General features: G+C 35.9%; 1 long non-coding RNA gene across 2 annotated transcripts; it reads left to right on the top strand.

Moving 5' to 3' along the window:
• Positions 1–6598: 6598 nt before the first annotated feature.
• LOC149968650 (uncharacterized) lies at positions 6599–8563 on the top strand. 2 transcript variants are annotated; one of them, XR_016480578.1, is made up of 4 exons: positions 6599–6753; positions 6967–7118; positions 7218–7365; positions 7424–8560. It is a non-coding gene; the product is annotated as an uncharacterized LOC149968650 (long non-coding RNA). The 2 variants fall into 2 exon arrangements; XR_016480582.1 differs by having other exon boundaries at positions 6600–6753; positions 6967–7365; positions 7424–7963; positions 8037–8563.
• The last annotated feature ends 10249 nt before the right edge of the window (positions 8564–18812 follow it).

Here is an 18812-nt window from a genome sequence, read left to right on the forward strand (position 1 = left end):
CCACCAAATGAAAGACAGCCAGATTCATTTAAATACATCCAGGAGCAGATCAACTTGTTCACGTCGTCACCGTCAAGACTGTTGCGGACAAGGAGTTCCGACGACCGATCACCAAACTCTGCCAATTAACATTTTAAGGTGGCCGGAATGTTCAGTCGCACGCGACCTCTTGTTTTTAACTAATGTAGCTCTTCTGTTTAAACGCTTATCATGTTTGATATAAGCATTTTTTAATACATCTAATTTTTTAACCCTTGTATAAAAACGACCGTAAATTAACAAATGTGGCAGTGCAGTTCGTATTTCGATCTTGATCATCTCTTAATTGTATATTTCTTTTTAAATTAAAGTTTACGTTTTTCAAACCATCGTAAATTCTGTGGTTATCTATCACGAACACCATAGAAATAATATTTTTGTACTAATTCTATGCTCCTAACCTAGCGATGGTTGAAAAGCTTTTTAACTATTAAATTAAAACAATCAATCTGACTACCTGGGGCTACTATTAATAACTTCCACTGGTTTAGTTTAATGAGTTGGACTTCGTAGTGCTTCTTAAATCAAACGTAACGCGTTGCGGTTTTACTCAATACATGATATTCTAATAGTTCCGGCAACTTACCTCGAAGATATCGTGTGTCAAACTAGCGTCATTAACGTGAGGTGTTCCATTTTAGCAATTTAAAATAGGTATATAATTTAGTTGAGCTTAATGCGCCGAAATATAATAGTCTACAATGGTAAATGGTTCTTGGACGACGTTATCAATTGCCTATTTTATATTTTAGCTTACTTTGCCGTTAATAGATGGCACTACGTTCCCCAGTAAAGTCATTAAATTTAAATTTCCCATCTGCTTTTAGTAGTCTTGAAAAGCGATAAGACTGAAAAAGCTGACCTTGGCAGCAGCATTCTACCCTGTGGGATTTCTATGGGCTTATTAGCTTTTTCAGTTAACGTAAGTCCCGTAACTGCCAACACAAAGTTCATAACCCTCAGTTAACTCCTGCCACGGAGATTACGATCAAACGGAAGAGCCCTTAGTGTCGTGTGGCGCCATCTTCGGATTAGTCGGAGTAAACATCTTCCCCTATTAAAATCTTGGTCAATGTAGAGACAAGGCGCTTCTCACTAGAACTTTTAATTATCGAGGGTCTGTATGTGACCAACGGCTTAGCCCAAGTAATCTTAATTAAATTTCTTTGGCTAAATACCACACTCGGTATTTAAATTTGAAGCCCCAATTTGTATTCCAACATTTGAGTAAGATACGCTCTGTCACAATCGGGTTTCATAATTATTTTCATAGGTGCACCGTGACCCCAATTCATTATCAGTTCACTTTACAGTTTTAGGCTATCAGCAGTGCGTCGCGGCCTGAAACCGTAAGATGGCTGTGTTATTTTTACAGGCTGTCTCCAGGAAAAACTTAGTAAAGGCCAATTTTGATGATTTCCAGTTGGTACTAACATTTCAGTACATAGGCGAACACCTACTGGAAAAGTTTCCAACTGCAAAAACAATTTCTAGATGAGTTAAAGCTGTAAATACTACTTACGCTACCAAAAGAAACAATGTTAATGAAAATAAAGAAACTGAAATATCTCAAATTTAATAAAATGTCATTCAATTTAACAATATTATCTAAAAAAAGGTTAAAAATGAAAAATAAGTCTTTGAAGACGTCTCCGAAATAAGTATTTTCAAGGCATTTGCTAACAGTACAAGCTTCGTTCACTGCTTGCGTTGAGTTAATAAAAATTTGCTTCCTCACACTTTCTCTAAAATTAAAACATGACATTAAAAAAAAATTATTCTTCACAAGTTTTCCACTTCATGAGGGACCTCGATCTTAAAAGCTGTGTCTGGGTTCCTTGGGACACCCTCGTTATGGTCCCCAACTGGGCGATATTCCAACTCTTCTCTAGTTACGACTGTCGCAATCGGAACTTGGTCGATGAAGTCATCAAAAGGCTCTTGTTTGACGCAGCTGACATCGATTTTGACGCAATTGTAGACAAACACCCTTTCTCTCTCGACGGCTGAAGTGTCTGCGTCAGGATGGGCAACTTCCGCTTTCACGGCGTGGGCGCAGTGGGGCTTTTCAGTGAGGGATTCAATCTGTTCCGTCGTTAAACGTCGTAGCTGCACCAAACAATACCTACCTCCCGTTTGACGACCAGAGAGGTCAAATTCACGAGGCTGTGATTGGCGCACTGGTTCTGTGTTGTAACTGTTCCCCTTCCCTGCTGATGCGTAATTATACTGGCCACACAGGAAGGGTTTCTGGACCGTGTGAGTTCTTCTGTGACAAAGCAAACCACCCTTATCTGCCGATGCGTTGTTACACTGGTTACATTGGAAGGGTTTTTCGCCCGTGTGAGTTCTTATGTGGCAAATCAAACCGTCCTGCCGTGCTGACGCAAAGCTACAATGATCACACTGGAACGGTTTTTCACCCGTGTGAGTTCTTTTGTGGCGAATCAATGCATCCTTATATGTAGCCTCGTAGTTACAATGGTCACAATGGAAGGGTTTTTCGCCGGTGTGAGTTCTTCTGTGGCGAGACAAACTACCCTTATTTGCATACGCGTAGTTACAGTGGTCACACCCGAAGGGTTTCTCGCCCGTGTGAGATCTTTTGTGGTAAATCAATGCATTCTTCTGTGCAGATGCGTAGTGACACTGGTCACACTGGAAGGGTTTCTCGCCCGTGTGAGTTCTTCTGTGGGTAATCAAATCACCCTTCCGTGAAGATGCATAGTTACACTGGTTACACATGAAGGGTTTTTCGCCCGTGTGAGTTCTTCTGTGGAGAATGAGATTACTCTTATAATTCGTTGCGTAGACGCATTCTGAGCATTTGTGCATCGTTTCTTCTCTGCCAGTTTCACTCTGAATCAGAGGCTCTTTTGGTTTTATTAACTGATGTTCCTTATACAAAGGCCTAAAACAAATTAAAAATTAAAAATTAGTGGAAACTAACCAAGACGGACAACAACTTCATCATTGGTCGCCAGTTATTAAGGCGAAATAATCACAACGATTACTCTATCAAAGGCTAGATGACCCTTTCTTTTAGTTGATATTCTTGCGAATAGCCCTTCTTTATATCCATGTCGATGGGGAGTTACGCTTCAGTGTATCCGTTTTGGTTTCCGTGTCTTTCTTGCATAAAACAACCAACAGTATTAAGAAAAACATGATTTTGGGTATCATTTTGGTGTAGTAGGTTACAAGACTTCTAAAATTTTGTCTGGACAATAATGAAAATACACTACTCTATTAAAATCAGCTTAAAGTAACTGTCGGCTCTATCATTCCCACCTGTATTATGAGACGGCCATGATTTATACCGATTCTTAAAACAAGTTCGCCAAGAAGGCGATAATATATTTTCGTGCCCGCATTCCATTAAAACATGACAAAGAAATTATCCTTAAATTTTAGTGAAATATTTCTTCTAGCCATACACGGCTTCGATAAGTAAGTGTCACACTTGTTTATTACTTCTGGCCATACGCGGCTTCGATAAGTAAGTGCCATAATTATTTATTACTTTAAACACGCTAACGTAGTGTTGTGTACAAATTTCATTGGACGAGCCTTAAAGCTGGAAGTTTTGCAGCAATAAGCTGGAAGACAACTTCCCTATTTCCCCTTCCGACGGCAGCAGTAGAGCTAAGGCTCTCTCTTCTCTTCTCTCTCGATGCCGCTGATTTGGACGTGGAAGAGTACGAAGCGCCCCTTTTTCACTACTACTAGGTAACTGTTTCCCATTTTCTTTTCTCTTCGCCTTCTCATTCAGAGAGGTTACTTCATCGGACTATCTACGATTTAGAACATAAAATTTAATTTCCTCGCGCCTTTACGAGCACTACCAGCTAACCTAGTTATTATAATTTTTTCTTTATCCATTATATCCGCAGTTATAGTTTAACCAATACTGCTCTTCGGGATTTGGAGCAGTTAGCGCGCCTTTGCGACCGCTACGAAGTCACTGATTTCCGGTTTTTTTTCACCACTTCTCTTTCAGAGAGGTTACCCGTAGACCTCTCTGCAATGTCGAACGGTTCTCTCCCACCTTTACGGGCACTACTAGCTAACCATTAATTAAGTAATTTATGAAAATTGTATTGAACCTTTCCATTGATTTATTATCTCAAAATAAGTAATTCCTGGTGCATCCATTGAAGTTTACCATTAATTTTTTGTAAAGCGAGGTTGTAAAGCTTGTTTATTTGAATTAAAATTTAAAAACTCTGTATACATCCTACGTCCGTGGAGGAAGAATCATACTTCTGGAGAGGTAAATACGAGACCTCTAGCACGGGCCGATTGTTCGAAGTGAGGCACGAAAATCTGCTATAGGCGCCAGGCGTTGCGCCTGGTTCGTAGGCTTTTAGCGACTCCTATTTTAGCACAGCCATTACGAAATATTTAATAAAGGTATTCCGTTCATACATAGTTGGCGAAACTCTACTAGGCACAACGGTCAATTGTGCCGCTGTTCGCGCGCCTGCTTTTCTTCTCCGGGGTAGTAGTTTCTTCCTCCATGCTACATCCAGTTTGGACGCATCATGGACCAGGGGACTGCACAAAGGGGAGGAGGCGGAGGAACTCACGTGAATGTTTTGATTTCCGATTACAAACTCGCGTCCGCTAGGATTCTAAAAGCTGGAACGCTAGGCATAGTATGCTAGCGATCTGTGGAGTTTGGTGTCAACTTAATTTTTATGGGGAAATAATGATAGAATTAAATCATCAAACATGAAAAAGAAACGTGCTAGACCCAGGAAGAATAAAGAAAAGTCAGATTTAAATGATGTAAAAGAAGGGGGAAAGATAAAAATTAAAAGCGGAAGAGGTAGGCCTAAAATAGCTAAAAGGCCAAGGCAAACCGCAAAAACCAAAATTGAGACTACAAAATTTGAGCTTCACTATCTTCCTTCCAAGCTCGACTTGGTATTTCGGGTCCGATATTTAAAACGTCGTTATGTTTATCTGGCAATTTAGTTGATGTTAAATCAATTATCTCTTTCAGTTCATCTATTTTAATAGTTACTTTGTCATTTTTTTTCAATAATCTTAAGCTTCGGCACAAATTATTACGATTAATGCGAATATTTGATATTATTTTCTTTCTGCTTTTGGGTGTTAATTTTGAAATTGAATAATGGGAATTACCATCAGTTTTTGGAATCTTAGCTGGCCCTTTCTGCTTTTCGTTTTTGCGCTTTAAGGGAACTAGATAACCACGGTTTACAGTTCTGACAGCGAGGAAGGTTGAGTTTCAATATATGCTTTTTACAATGTGCAAATTCTTTTAAAAATGTGTAAAATATAGCATGACATACTACAAAAAAATATTAACAACACAAAAGCATTCTTAACCCTGTAATTCCAACACATTTTTAATAGTTAGGCCTAAATTTTTCAATATACTCTCTTAAATTTCTAAAAATAAAGTTTTAAATACAACAAAAATATCGAATAATAACTTACTTTTTTACGGTTGGAACTACTTGAGCCTTTGTGGTTACAATATATACAGTCGATCGACTAGAGCAACCAGACGTCTTCACGGGAAAGTATCCATAACCAAAATGGCGCCTGGAAAAATAATCAGTTAGTTGGTACCCTCTCGAGATTAATTCAGCACGTGATCAAATCAACAACTAACCCTCAAATTCTATTCGCTGTCTCTCAGAGATAACAGTTCTACGCACTTGAGATTAATAATCAGCTAGGCTTATACCCAAGGCACAACCTTAGGCCTAAGTCATCAAGCGACTTTTGAAGCCATTAATTCAGGTGGCCAGGTTACAATGCGTAGGAGGGTGGTGGCTAGCCCTGCATGCCACGAGATCGAGCCAACAGCTCCCTACACTAACTATTACCGTTAACCTCGACAAGTTTTTATGGAAGGGGAAACCGAAGAACTCGCGGTAAAACCCCTTAAACCAGTGGGGAGAGAACTTGCAAACTCAACGTCTAGTAGATTTTTTAACAAAATTAGGAGACAATATTGTAAAAAAACCAAATTAACTGCACATAATGATAAAAAGAAAAACACTTTTTATCCTCTTTCCTATTCTCTGTTGTTTCGGACAACATTTCGAATTGTCTTAAAAAAAGTAATATAAACATTGCCTTCAGACCGATGAACCAAGTAAAAAATAAATTTAACAACGGCAAAGACCATGTTGAAAATCTAAATAAACAGCGTGTTTATGAAATACCATGTAAAGGTTGCAACCACGTTTATATTGGACAAACGAAACGTAATTTTAAAACTCGGTTAAATGAACACAAAGGACACTTGAACCGGTCAGAATGGGAAAAATCAGCTGTGGCAAATCATCACAAAAAAACGAATCATACAATTTATTTTGATAACGCTAAAATAATAGCTCAACCAAACTCCTATCAAACTAGAAATACTCGTGAAAGTATTGAGATATTCAGCCGTATTCTGCGTGACCCCCTAGGCAAGAAGGGAACCGCCCTCTTGCTTAAGAACCTCCGGTTAGCTGAAATGTTTGGCGGGAATTCTCTTGCCTTTGCTTTTCTATTGGCTGTGGTTACGTCATGAGTGTTACGTAACATTTTGACTTCCGGCGCTTGTTCCGCCATTTTGGTATCATTTTTCACTATGGCGCTTCCCGGAGCTGTTGCTGCTGTCGCCGCAATAGCTGCGTTAGGCTTAGAAGAAAATGCAATTTATAGAAGAGACAACAGCTTGTAAAGGTATCGTCAAATTTTATTTAACATTTTTATGAATAAAAAATCATGTGAGTTATTTCATTTCCACACCACCCTGAAGGTAGAAATAATGGTGTGTTTTTTACGAGGTATTCCATCCCCACATTCGTTTAAAATAACTGAAATTGGGTTCAGGTCTAAATCCTCTTGCATCATATAACCAGAAAAAATAATTTAACGCCTAATCTACCATAACAGGTGGCTGCAATTGACCAAAAGTGACTGCTAGCAATAGCTGGCTTATTGCTTCCGTCTTTCGCTCTTCACAAGCCACCAGTCTTTCAAGCGCATCAGCGAACCTTCTACAACTGTCGGCCACTACTTCAAGAGCTGAAGTATTCCTCACTGAGGTATCAGCTACTCGGATCAAAGTGACCCTTTTTTCTTGCTGAGTTTCCTTTAACTCGACAATTTCAACTGCAAGCATCACCAATTCTCTCCTTGAACAGGAGAGAACTATAAGAAGAATAGGGTTGAGCTTCAAGTGGAAGTTTCCCTGCCTACAACTGATGATGGCCAAGCAGCCAGAAACTGATTTGAGGAAAGCGTTCTCAAATCAGTCTCGTAGTGGATATTATAAAACCATCTCCCCGCCAGGTATTGCCCTTTTTTTTGCAAATATTATTCATACTAATGTTATAAATTTTATCTGCAGATGTTTTTGATACCACTTCTGGCGAAGCACTCGGAACAGCTACAATTGGGGTGGTACTGGCTTCGTTGTGCTCTTGGAAGCTATGTGTAGAGCTTTGAACACTTTAACCCTATTGACCATCATCGAAACCTATAACAACATTTGAATTACTATGAACAACAAGTAAAAATTGATAGCAATCTTACTGGAATTGGAAATTCCACTTGTGATGTCGTGCCACAGCATTAAATATCCTTTGAAAAGGATTGCTATCGTCGCCATTTTCTGCCATGTTGTGCTATGGTTTTTAATCTTTTCCTTATTTTCAATTATTCAGTTAACCATTTTATTAAGCTTTTACCATTGTATTTAAATTTAACTATAGTGGCTTTAATATTTGGAATGTAATACGCGGTGTTATTTTTGAGAAAGTACGTTAGAAATATGAATGTTTACTCTGTACTTCCAGAAGCTGCTGCATCATATGCAGTGTCGATACCACCTGGTGTGCCGGCATATGACACCTCTGAAAATAAAGCTTTTACCCTCTCTTCCAACGGAGTAAGTTCTGGCAAATCAAATGCCGATCCTCCGACAGTTTGTTTGATTTTCGCATTGATTGATGCGGCTTTAGCCCGGAGACTAGATTTTAAAGTATTCCACTTCTTGCGGTTGTCAGAGGGATTTCGATATTGAGAGCCAAGGCTGTTGACTGCGTCGGTTATTTCGATCCAGTATTTTTGCTGCTGGGTATTCAGAGCACCTTTATAAAATGTATAAAATAATTTTTATAGAGCTAACGCGAGTAATTTCTAAATTTCTCCCATCATGCTTTTATTAACCAGAGCTTTCTTAATTAAGATATGTAATACACCTTTATGTTGTCGAAGTTCTGAAAAGTTTCGTTAATCCATCTTTGATAGGAGGATATTGGTTTCTTTTTAAGAAAAGGCTCTGCCTTTAACCTGGTGCCATTACCAAGGGTAAATGTTCTCAAGATCCAAAATTTTTTAGCTTGTTATACAAATAATCAAAACCAACAAAAGAGGATATTTTTATTTTAACATATAAACAAAATTATACCATTAATTGTTACAACATACTACAGATTGATTTTGTGATGGTTTTTATTTTTGTTTGTTTATTATTGTATTACAACGATTAAATTGGATTGAATAAATGCTAATTGAAAATAACAGCACCATTATTGCATGTTAATTCTATATTATTAAAAGAGGTTAGGTAATACTTAAACGTCAAGAGGTTATGTTTTATGAACAAAATTTGTTTAAATAATTTGTAGGTAATAAAAAAGACTTGAATGTTTAATTTATGTTATAAATAATTCTAACAAAAAATAATTATTTAACTTTTTAATTATTTTTAACAATAACAAATAGATGGCGAATACAATTATATTTATTTTTAAGGGTTACAAATAGATGGCGAACTGAATGTAGATAATTTGTGAGGGTCACAAATAGATGGCGAATAAAATTATATTTATTTTAAGGGTTACAAATAGATGGCGAACTGAATGTAGATAATTCGTGAGGGTCACAAATAGATGGCAGGCCACTAAGCTGGGAACTGAAAATAAACAGACTATTAAGTATTGCTTAGTCCAGGCCATATTAAATAGTCTATGAGTGAACTGCTTAAAGCTGAACTGAACTATCTATATCATCTTTGCGTCATAGTAATGACGTGTGATAAGCCAATAGAAGGGCCAAAGCAAGAAGGCTTGAATGGGGGGAGGGATAACTGTTTCCTGTGTATTTCAGCCAACCGGAGCTTCTTAAGCAAGAGGGCGGTTCCCTTCTTGCCTAGGGGGTCACGCAGAATACGGCTGAATGAATTTTGATGACGGCCCCTACCTGAGCTATGTTTGGAAAAAGTTTTTTACGGAAAAAAATTGTTAGTTTTCAACCAAACCGTGGTAAAATATTATCCTGTCCTTATAAATATGTTGTAATCACGACCCAGATTTTTAGTCTTGATGATGGCGCTAATCACGCCGAAACTATAGTCGACGTTTTATTTCTTTAAATAAATGTTTTACTTACGCAGAGTTATCGTGTATTGATTGCTTATTTATTAATCATTCGCGTAAGGTCGGAATGTATGATGTTACTTAATTTGAACACTTCCAGTGCTTGGTCAACCGGAACTGACGTAAAGAGCGAAACTACATCAAACGATACTAATGTATCGTTGCAATTTATACCCGATTTCTTTAGATCTTGTATAAGTTCTTTAGAATTTTTTACAGTATATTTATGTTTATTTACTAAATATCCGAAGCGTTTGACGATGTATTTTGCTATGCGTTCCTTTTGCGATTGTAGCACCACCACACTACAAATCCACACATCCCTTCTCTCAGAAAAAATCTGCGTTTCTCTCATACGTCGAAAGAGCGTTTAACATTTGTAGCGAAAAAATGGAATATAACCACGAAATTAATTTCATTAGAATGGTAGCACTTAATAGGGGTTTTGATTTAAAGTTCATCAATAAGATCATTTATTTTGTACAAAATAAAGCCGAAACCTTGAACCACACCAAGCTCAAACCGTTTGATAAGAAGAACAACTTCATAATATTACCCTATAGCAAACTCACAGAAAAAATAGGCCACCTGTGTAAAAATAATCACGTAAAACCGATTTTCAAACCCATTAACAAGATCGGAAATTATTTGCCAACTAGAAAAGACACAGTAGAAAAGGCTGACCAGAGTGGAATCTACTTACTATCATGCAGTTGCTCAACGGGCTACGTAGGCCAAACTAAACGTTGCCTATCAGCCAGATTAAAGGAACACAATGCGGATCTTAGATTAAAAAGGCCCAAAGCCTTTGTTGAACATGTTCGGGGGGTTTCACACACTATAGACACCAATAATGCAAAACTAATCTCCAAAGAAAACAACCCAATAAAATTGAACATTACAGAGTCTATAGAAATTGTGAAATTAAAAATTGCTAATCGACTTATTAACAACATTGATGGCCCCGCCCACGAGATTGCTATGCACTATGTACAGGTACTTAACCAGGGGAATATTGCTTTGGTATAAAATGTAATGTTGTTATTCTTGTGCCTACACTCGAACCGTGTTTACTCTGTTTTCTCTCAATAACTCTCGGCCAAAAATTGTATCTAGATTAGTTTTGCCTGACGACGACGCCAGTTTTAGCACCGAAACGGCCGTAGCATAGCTTTTTAATAAAGTTTTAAAGTTTATTGTACAACAGTGGTTCTCTGTTCTTTATTTACTCTTTCAGTTTCTTTTAGTTTCTTTCGAGGTACAAAATTGATAGTTTGTTAGATAATGTTTAAATTTATTTCAAGTGAAAGGGTAGTTAAACTTACCACGCATTTCCTTAACACGTAAGTTGGAGCAAAGACGATTGATAGTTTCACTTATTTGATCTCCATTTTCAATAATGAGCTATTTCAATTTAATATAGTTTATGTTAAGTTCTTATTTTTAATAGAAAAATTGTTAATTGTAGTCAGGTAATGGAAGCAAAGAATAGAAAGCATCAGGAATGGAAGGTGTAGCTCCGTCTATTGGAACTTTTGCGCCTCTCGTTTTTAAAGAGAGACCGGGTTGCGCTAACCGTTTCCGGTTACTGTGATTTGCTCTGCCGGAAGTTTCATGCACAGCCAAAACACGCGGTCAATAATATCAATTCCTGGGGATTTATATTCTTTGGTGGAAGATCATATGCATTTTACTTCTTAAAAAGCACGCGAGACTCTTTTGCGACGCGAACAATGTGACAAAGTGAGCTCTGTTATTGCGATTGTTATTCCTAAAGCGATTCTTTGACACTTACTCAACTTTTGTTTTAGGAAGTCCGTCGGAGAATCGTAATCTTACAATTTGAGATCAAGCTCTCGAGATAAAAAGGGTAAAATTATATTAATAATGCAAGGATATATCGTTCATCGCATAATAATTATTATTATTATGTTTTTCTAAAATGGTTTTTTTATAGGATCTAATACGAAAATTATCCGTAAAACAAAAATTGTCCGTGAATAATCTGGATATCAGTTTTTTCTTTGTATGTCTATGGTTAGCCTTTTAGGTTTACATAGAGTCATGTAGTGGCCAAATAACAAAATATTAATAAAAATAATTAACAAACTTAGGTCCGAAAAAAATTGTTGTTCGCCAAAAGCGCCATATTTAAAGAAAGTAAATAAAGACGTAATAAAACAGTTTTATTAAAAGCCAGTTAATCGTACGACTGTCAACGCTGCAAAAGAGGTTTGTAAAATGCTACCAGTAGTAAATAGGGGCAAGAATCCATAACGATACTCGGAATGAATAACGGCTTTGATTCCCACCGTTGTGGCGGAACATAGCAGTCAGAGTTCATAAAACCACGTGACTAATGTGTCGTTTGCTCTGTCGACTGCTTGTTAATTAGGATCTTTGGTCAAGGTCATTTGAGATTCGCTAATATGGTCCTTGGTAGAGATGATTATAATGTTATAAAGTTCTGATTGAACAATATACGAATAAGAAAAAAGTTATAAAAGAACTTAAAAAACGGTTGAAAGCAGTGGTTTCGGAAATCAACATATTTCAGAGAACGTCATTTTTAATATTCCCTCCGCGCCGGTTAAAAGACTGTATTGAGTTCATACATGGACTAATTAATTCAGGGGCGTAGGAACGTTCTAGAAGTTGGAGGGGGCAAAGAGAAACGAAAAGTGGTCTGGAGAATGGTTTTGAATTTTTAATGGGGTGTAGCTTCTCCGAATGCATGTGTACTTTTTACTACTTTGTAAATTGGCGGGAAAAGACTGAAATTTAAACACAGTTGAGGTTCTATAAACTGTATATGCTTTTAAAATGATAATTTGAGCCTTTTGAAAATTTCAACTGACCAAAATGTTGGAGGGGGCAATAACATTAGTTGCCCCTCCCAACATAATTCTAGGGAGGGGCATTGCCCCCCTGCCCCTCCCGGTTCCTACGCCCCTGAATTAATTAGTCCATGGTACATGCATGGAGATAACCCAATGGTTTGAACACTTTGTGGCAAGCACTATGGAATACATGTTTGAAATCCTATCATGATAGGATTGCCTTTAATTTGTTGGATGTTATGATAACTCTCACAGGATTTTGATAGCAATTTGTTTCACTCAATGCTTCTAAATCTGAGCTGTTCGTCTACTTTCCTCCAAATCCTGAACAAAGACCTATCTTTACGGACTATTATTATCGCGCTTTTCTTTGAAGCTTGATTACAAACTACTGTTTTTTCTAAATCATGAATTGCTTTTAATGACTCATATATCCCGGATTCTAATACCGGAAAAACATATAAATCAACTATGCCGATGGGTTCAGCCACTTTTTCCGGAAGATAAAAACTAGAAGACGACTAACAAAAACTGTATATTTCAGCATGAAGGAATAGTAAGGAGGGGGAATAGGCGAAACTATAAAGTCCAGGGGGTTCTGAAAAGATGGTAGTCACGTGAGTTTGTGGAGAACGGCAACGCCATCTATCCTAAGAACTACGAACTATTATTTATTTTATTTTTCTAATGGCGGTTTAAATTTTGATAAATTCATCTAAAATATCTAACTATTATTATTATTTAGAACATTTTGTAATAGAAAAGTGGAAGTTATTTAGCTGTTTGCAATATCTGGAAGGAATAATTTTTTCTTTACCGTTGCACGGCCAACTATGAACACGAGTTACCGAATCGAAGTTGGCTGTGATATAGTAGTCACGTGATTTTGTTTTCCCATTTTAGCAAGTTGGTTAAGACCAAATTTACTTTATAGTTTCGCCTATTATTGGTCTGAACTGGCTAGGCAGTGTAATTCATCTTCCCTGTGGGGGCCGTTAAAATAAAGGGGGATATCGTGGTAGACTTTTAACACGTGACACGGAAAACTGAATTCAGTGTAGCCATCTATCGGACGGTGTTTATTCTGATTCTGTAAACAAGAAAAACGCGGGAGAGCCAGGAGAAAATGAAGACAAGACTTATGTATAAATATTAAATACAAGAAAACGAGAAAAGTTGTTGTTTTATTTTACAATAAGTGTGATAAATTTTTACTACGAGAAATTCGGGAATTGTAAATCTATGCCAGAAATTAAGCAATATTATTAAAGTATTTTGACGGTTTCGGTATTTTGTTAAAATAAAATACTTAGTACTTTTTAAAGCATTTAAATCAAATATTAAATAATGGAAAAGTATTTTAAACTATATTTTAAATATTAAAGTTAAATTGGAACTAATTTACCAATTAACTTAATAAACCCAAGAGGAATATTATCGAAAAATAATTTTCCGAGTTACCTGGTTTTGGAAATAAGGTAGCGAAACGCGAACGAGTTAGATGGCGCCTGTATCAATTGGCACGAAATTCCAATATGACATCCTAGTAGCACAAAACCACTGGCCCGACTGTGTTGGAAAAACAGTTGGCCGACACCGTCGGGAAACCAGGGATTTTAGCGTCAAAATGTCGCACCTGGCCGACTGCCGGTAAAACAGTTGGGTAAATGATGTTGGCCAATTATAGGATAAATAGACGGTTTTTTAGGGTTTATCAAACAGTTGGCCAACTTATGGTTATTAGTTGGGATACCATCGATTTGAATATTTGCCCAACATGAATATTTTAAATGAACATGGTATATGCTTAACGATAATAACTTAAACAAATTTATATAAAAACGAGTTTTATTTTATTAAATACAATTTAATTAGTTCATCAAATGCATTTGATTATTTGTTACTTTTCTCTCTTCCTCTTTCTCTATCTTTTGCATATTTCACTCAATTTTGAATTTTAATTATTTAAATTTTTTTGATATGCTCGATAATTTCTTGGACAGCGCCTGAAAAAGAAATTATATAATAAATTAATAATTACTTTATTTCTTACCAACAAACACATCATTTAACTTGACTTATAAATTAGTATTTTCCATTTGTACCTAGCCAATAAAATTTCAATACAAGGGCACAAGGCGGTGGGGTTATCACATTGTGTAATATTTTGATCTACTTAAAAGAAAGTTATACAATTAACAAGTTAATAATTTGATATTATCATTTTTTAAATTACCTTCCATGTCTGAAGAATCTCCAACATTAGAGTTATCAATTATGGAAGTACGAACTGCAGTTTTTGTGTGTGGACTCCACAACGGAGTGATATTGTTTGAATGACTGACGCAAACTATTTTCTATGGTCATGTGAAAATGTTGATCTAAAAAAAATTGGAATTATAACAATTGAACAAATTTAGCAATACCTCTTTAAAAGTGTTCTCAAAAAAGTGATCTGGAAATTTTTGGTTTCAATACATGTGTGAGCTTCTAGATTCTTTACTCCTTCGGGGACTGAATGATCACAACCATTTTGATCTACAAAATAAAAGAGTATTATGAAATTTCCAAAACTTAAGTCTATGTTTATCAAAATAAATTTTAATTTTACTTTCTGGGTTCAAAACTAGAGAGCAGTAAACTGGAATTGAAAAGTAAAAAACCTTAATTTAGAGACAAAAGATTGAGTATAATTTTAGCTAAATAAATCAGAAATAAATTAAATGTAATAATTAAAATAAATTCAATAATTGTTTTTGTCCAAAGTGACAAAGCCTTGGCCAAATCAGCCCCTTAGCTATAATATAAAACAATATAAAACCAATCAGTGTTCCTAAAATGTCACTTTTTTCGAATATAGGTCATGTCACTGGTAAATGGTGACAAATAATGACAAATTTGACAAATAATGGCATATAATGACAAATAGGGGAAACAAATAATTTTGTACTCTTAGAATACTTTATTTGCTATAACTTTTAGCAATGAATAAAATAAAATAAATATAAAAAATAGCCCAATTCTTGGCAACCCCGCGTAGGATTATTACAAAAATAGCCTAAAAATGCTTTTATGGTTTTTCATACGAAAAATTTAATAGTATTTTTACTTTTTCTAATATTTGCCACTATATGTCAATTTGTCACTAAAAATCATTATTTGCCATGTCACATTTTGCCACTACTTGCCACAATAAATGTCAGGTGGTATTTACCACCCGGGAACACTGAAACCAATATTAAATAACATTGAATATTTTCAAACCTTAAATGATATAAATATTTGTTTACCTTTAATTTTGTTGTTTTCCTTTTACATTTAATCTTAAAATGAATAAAATAAGTTGAAATTGCAAAACCACGAGGTTGTAGTTAGGCCTAACTTTTGCCTGAGACTCCGAGAGATATGGAAATTTTTGGGACTGACGTGGGGTGACTTTGAAAAAATACCCGGGAGAATAAACAGCTGGTGCCATCTATACCGTTTTAATAAAATAATTATGAGTTTTCAATTTGTAAGATAGAAAAATATTATTTTGTTTGAAAATCAAAAGTTTTATCACTTTACAATTATTTTGAAAGTTATTAATTTTTACTATTTTAAATTTAAAAAACGACGCGTTAAGAGACATCTGTTAAATGACTGAATATATATAGCTATCATGAAGCTACTATTTTAGTAAATTTCAAATAAATATTTTCTTTACTTAATTAATTTATTAAAATTAAATATGATGTGAATTTTTGTTCATAAATAGTAACGATCTATCACTTAAATTTGAAGTAAATTAAAAAAAAGTGGAATTGCTGTAGGCCATGTGTTGGCCAACTACAAAACGTCGACGTCATAAAGATAATTATTTTAACCCCATAATCATATTTATTTCTAAGTAATTTCATAAATAATTTTTAAATAAATCATGCTTTTATTAATTATTTAAATTTTGGTAAGTTTAATTCAGTTTAAAATAATATAAAAATTAAAAGTCGGGATGTATGTGGTTCCGAAAATTCCGAATGAGTTGGGCTTTGTACTTTATATGTCACTTCGCCAACTGCGACTGTCTCCCAACTCGCCGACTCTTGGCCAACCGAAAAACGGACTGATCGTGCTACTAGGATAGTGCGTACGCGGGCTGTGGGGTTCCGCGAATTGGGCAGAAATCTCCTTCAAAATTAAAATTTCTTAACGCGACCGAAGACGTAGTTCAGAAATGATCAGTGCTAACTAAAAATATAATATTCAACCAAGTCGCTCTTAATTTTAAAAAAAGTATGTATTTTTAAGGTGAAAATCACCAAAAACCACTAAAAAGATCCAATGCCCCACTTCCGGGGCCCCAATCTCGCTAATGGTAACAATGCCAGCGAGGGCATGATATTTGCACCGCGAGAAATCGTGCGAACACCGACGGCGGTGGCGGACGGCATACGGGAAACACTGTTTAAAACGATTAAAACCTATAAAGTAAATTCGGTCAAAACCAACTTGTTAAAATGGGAAAACCAAATCACATGACTACCTTTTCACTGCCAACCTCGATTCGGTAACTGTTGTTCATAGTTGGCCGTGCGACGGAAAAGGAGAAATTATCCTTCCAGATACTGCAGACAGCTAATTGCCTCCCTTTCTATTACGAGATGTTTTAAATAACAATAATAATAATAATTAGATAATGTGCAAAATAAAATTAATAATTGTTCGTATTTCTAAGGATAGACAAAGTCACGTCACTATTCGTCCCAGATAGCCACTTCGTTATTTGTTTACCGACTAGTTTCGAAATGGCCGTCGTTTCATTATCATTTACCAAAATCTCGACGGTCATTTTAATTAAATTAATAAAATATTCACGCAAATATTAATTTTAAGCGTATTTTAATTGTTTTGTATCATAAAGCATGGATCTCCCCCCGTTTTGGGGGATTTGTGCGTAAGTTTCAGTTTTTCACAACCAGATTGATTCATGTCACCAATTTGGCCAGTCATTAGCCTAACGTTAAAATCCCATTCGTTTCAAACTTAGGGGGCCTTGATAGTCTTATGATTTTATATAGTCATTTGGAAAATGCTATAACGAGAATATTAAAGCAAGTGGCGCAGTGTGAGAAATAAGGCACTATCACAGGCCAATCACCAGTTTAAAAATTAGATGGGCCAGTTTAAAAATTAAATGCTTGGGGTGCTAGTGGCCCAGGTGACCACTTAATTAATTCAAAGTTTTTTCCCTTCAAGATTTTAGTTCATTAAATAAATAATATATTAATCCCTAAAATTGTTTGGTCTTTGCTTCTACGCTGTGTGCTTAGCCTTGTGTCAATTGTGTGTATGGGTGGGTGACTGGGTGTCTTGAGTCTGTCTACACTGCACTCTACACACAGTATAGAAGAACCGAATTGAGCAGTTGGCAAAATGAAATATAAACAGTATATCTCTCAGTAGCCTTGTTCGGGTCGGGTCTATAGCACATATGGTTAAGAACAGATAATTTGACCATAAATTATGAAAGCCTGATTTTGAAGGTTAAAAATGGTAAGTGGCCAGTGGCCAGTTTTAGAATAGAGACTTGGCACTCTGTAGCTTTGGCCATGGCCGCCGTTGTGGTCATATTTTTCTCCCCATGATAAAAATTATTGAAAAAAAAACAGTGACGTAGCACTGCCAAGTCCCTATTAAATTACCTAGGCTCTACTGGCCACAGGTCCAGTTTAAAAAAAAATCCTTATTTATCACCCTGAAGTGGCGGGTCTATCATTCCCACGGTCCCACCTATATTATGAAAAGACCCCTGTTATTAGAGAGGGCCATGAATCTTTTTGATTCTTCGAAAAACGCGACTTTACTGGAGAGCGTGGTGCCATCTATATATATCAAAGGAAGCAAAAATTTAAGTTTAGTTAGACAATTTATACTCCATTTAGTGGACTCTAACTGAAATTATATATCCCACGTAAAAATATGCTTATAAATGCTGTAATTAATGATATACACCAATTTACAAACTTTTCAATCAACGCGAGGGGTAACTATAAGCATAAGTCTATAATATTGTTGCATAAGTTTGTCATTTTGTGGAATATTTTACTGAGAGCTAGTAGCGGAGTGACGTCATCACAAGAAGAAAATCTCCCCCTAGCGAGGCGCTGTCAAAGGCTACGTGTGACGCGTTAGCGAGCGGACGCAAAACGGCGACGAAGCCCGTAATGCAGTCTGTCTTGTGAATAACTCTCAGTAAAACTTTGGCATATGAAGAATAGGAAGTGTCACACTTATGTAACAATATTATACACTTATGCTATAAGTACCGCCTTTTTTATTTCGATGCTAGCGAGATCTATTAAAAAATGAGCTACTTCACGTCAAGCCGTCACACGCTTTAAATCTTAAATTAGTATTATTTCAATAATAATTAGTAATGACTAAAATTGCATTAATATAACTACAAAATATGAATGAAATGAAATTTATACGCGACGTATTAATATTATAAAATATAATATATACCCTTTTATACTAT

Source organism: Leiobunum rupestre, chromosome 1 (genome assembly GCF_980474605.1).
Source record: "Leiobunum rupestre chromosome 1, qqLeiRupe1.1.hap1, whole genome shotgun sequence".
Lineage (NCBI taxonomy): Eukaryota > Metazoa > Arthropoda > Arachnida > Opiliones > Sclerosomatidae > Leiobunum > Leiobunum rupestre.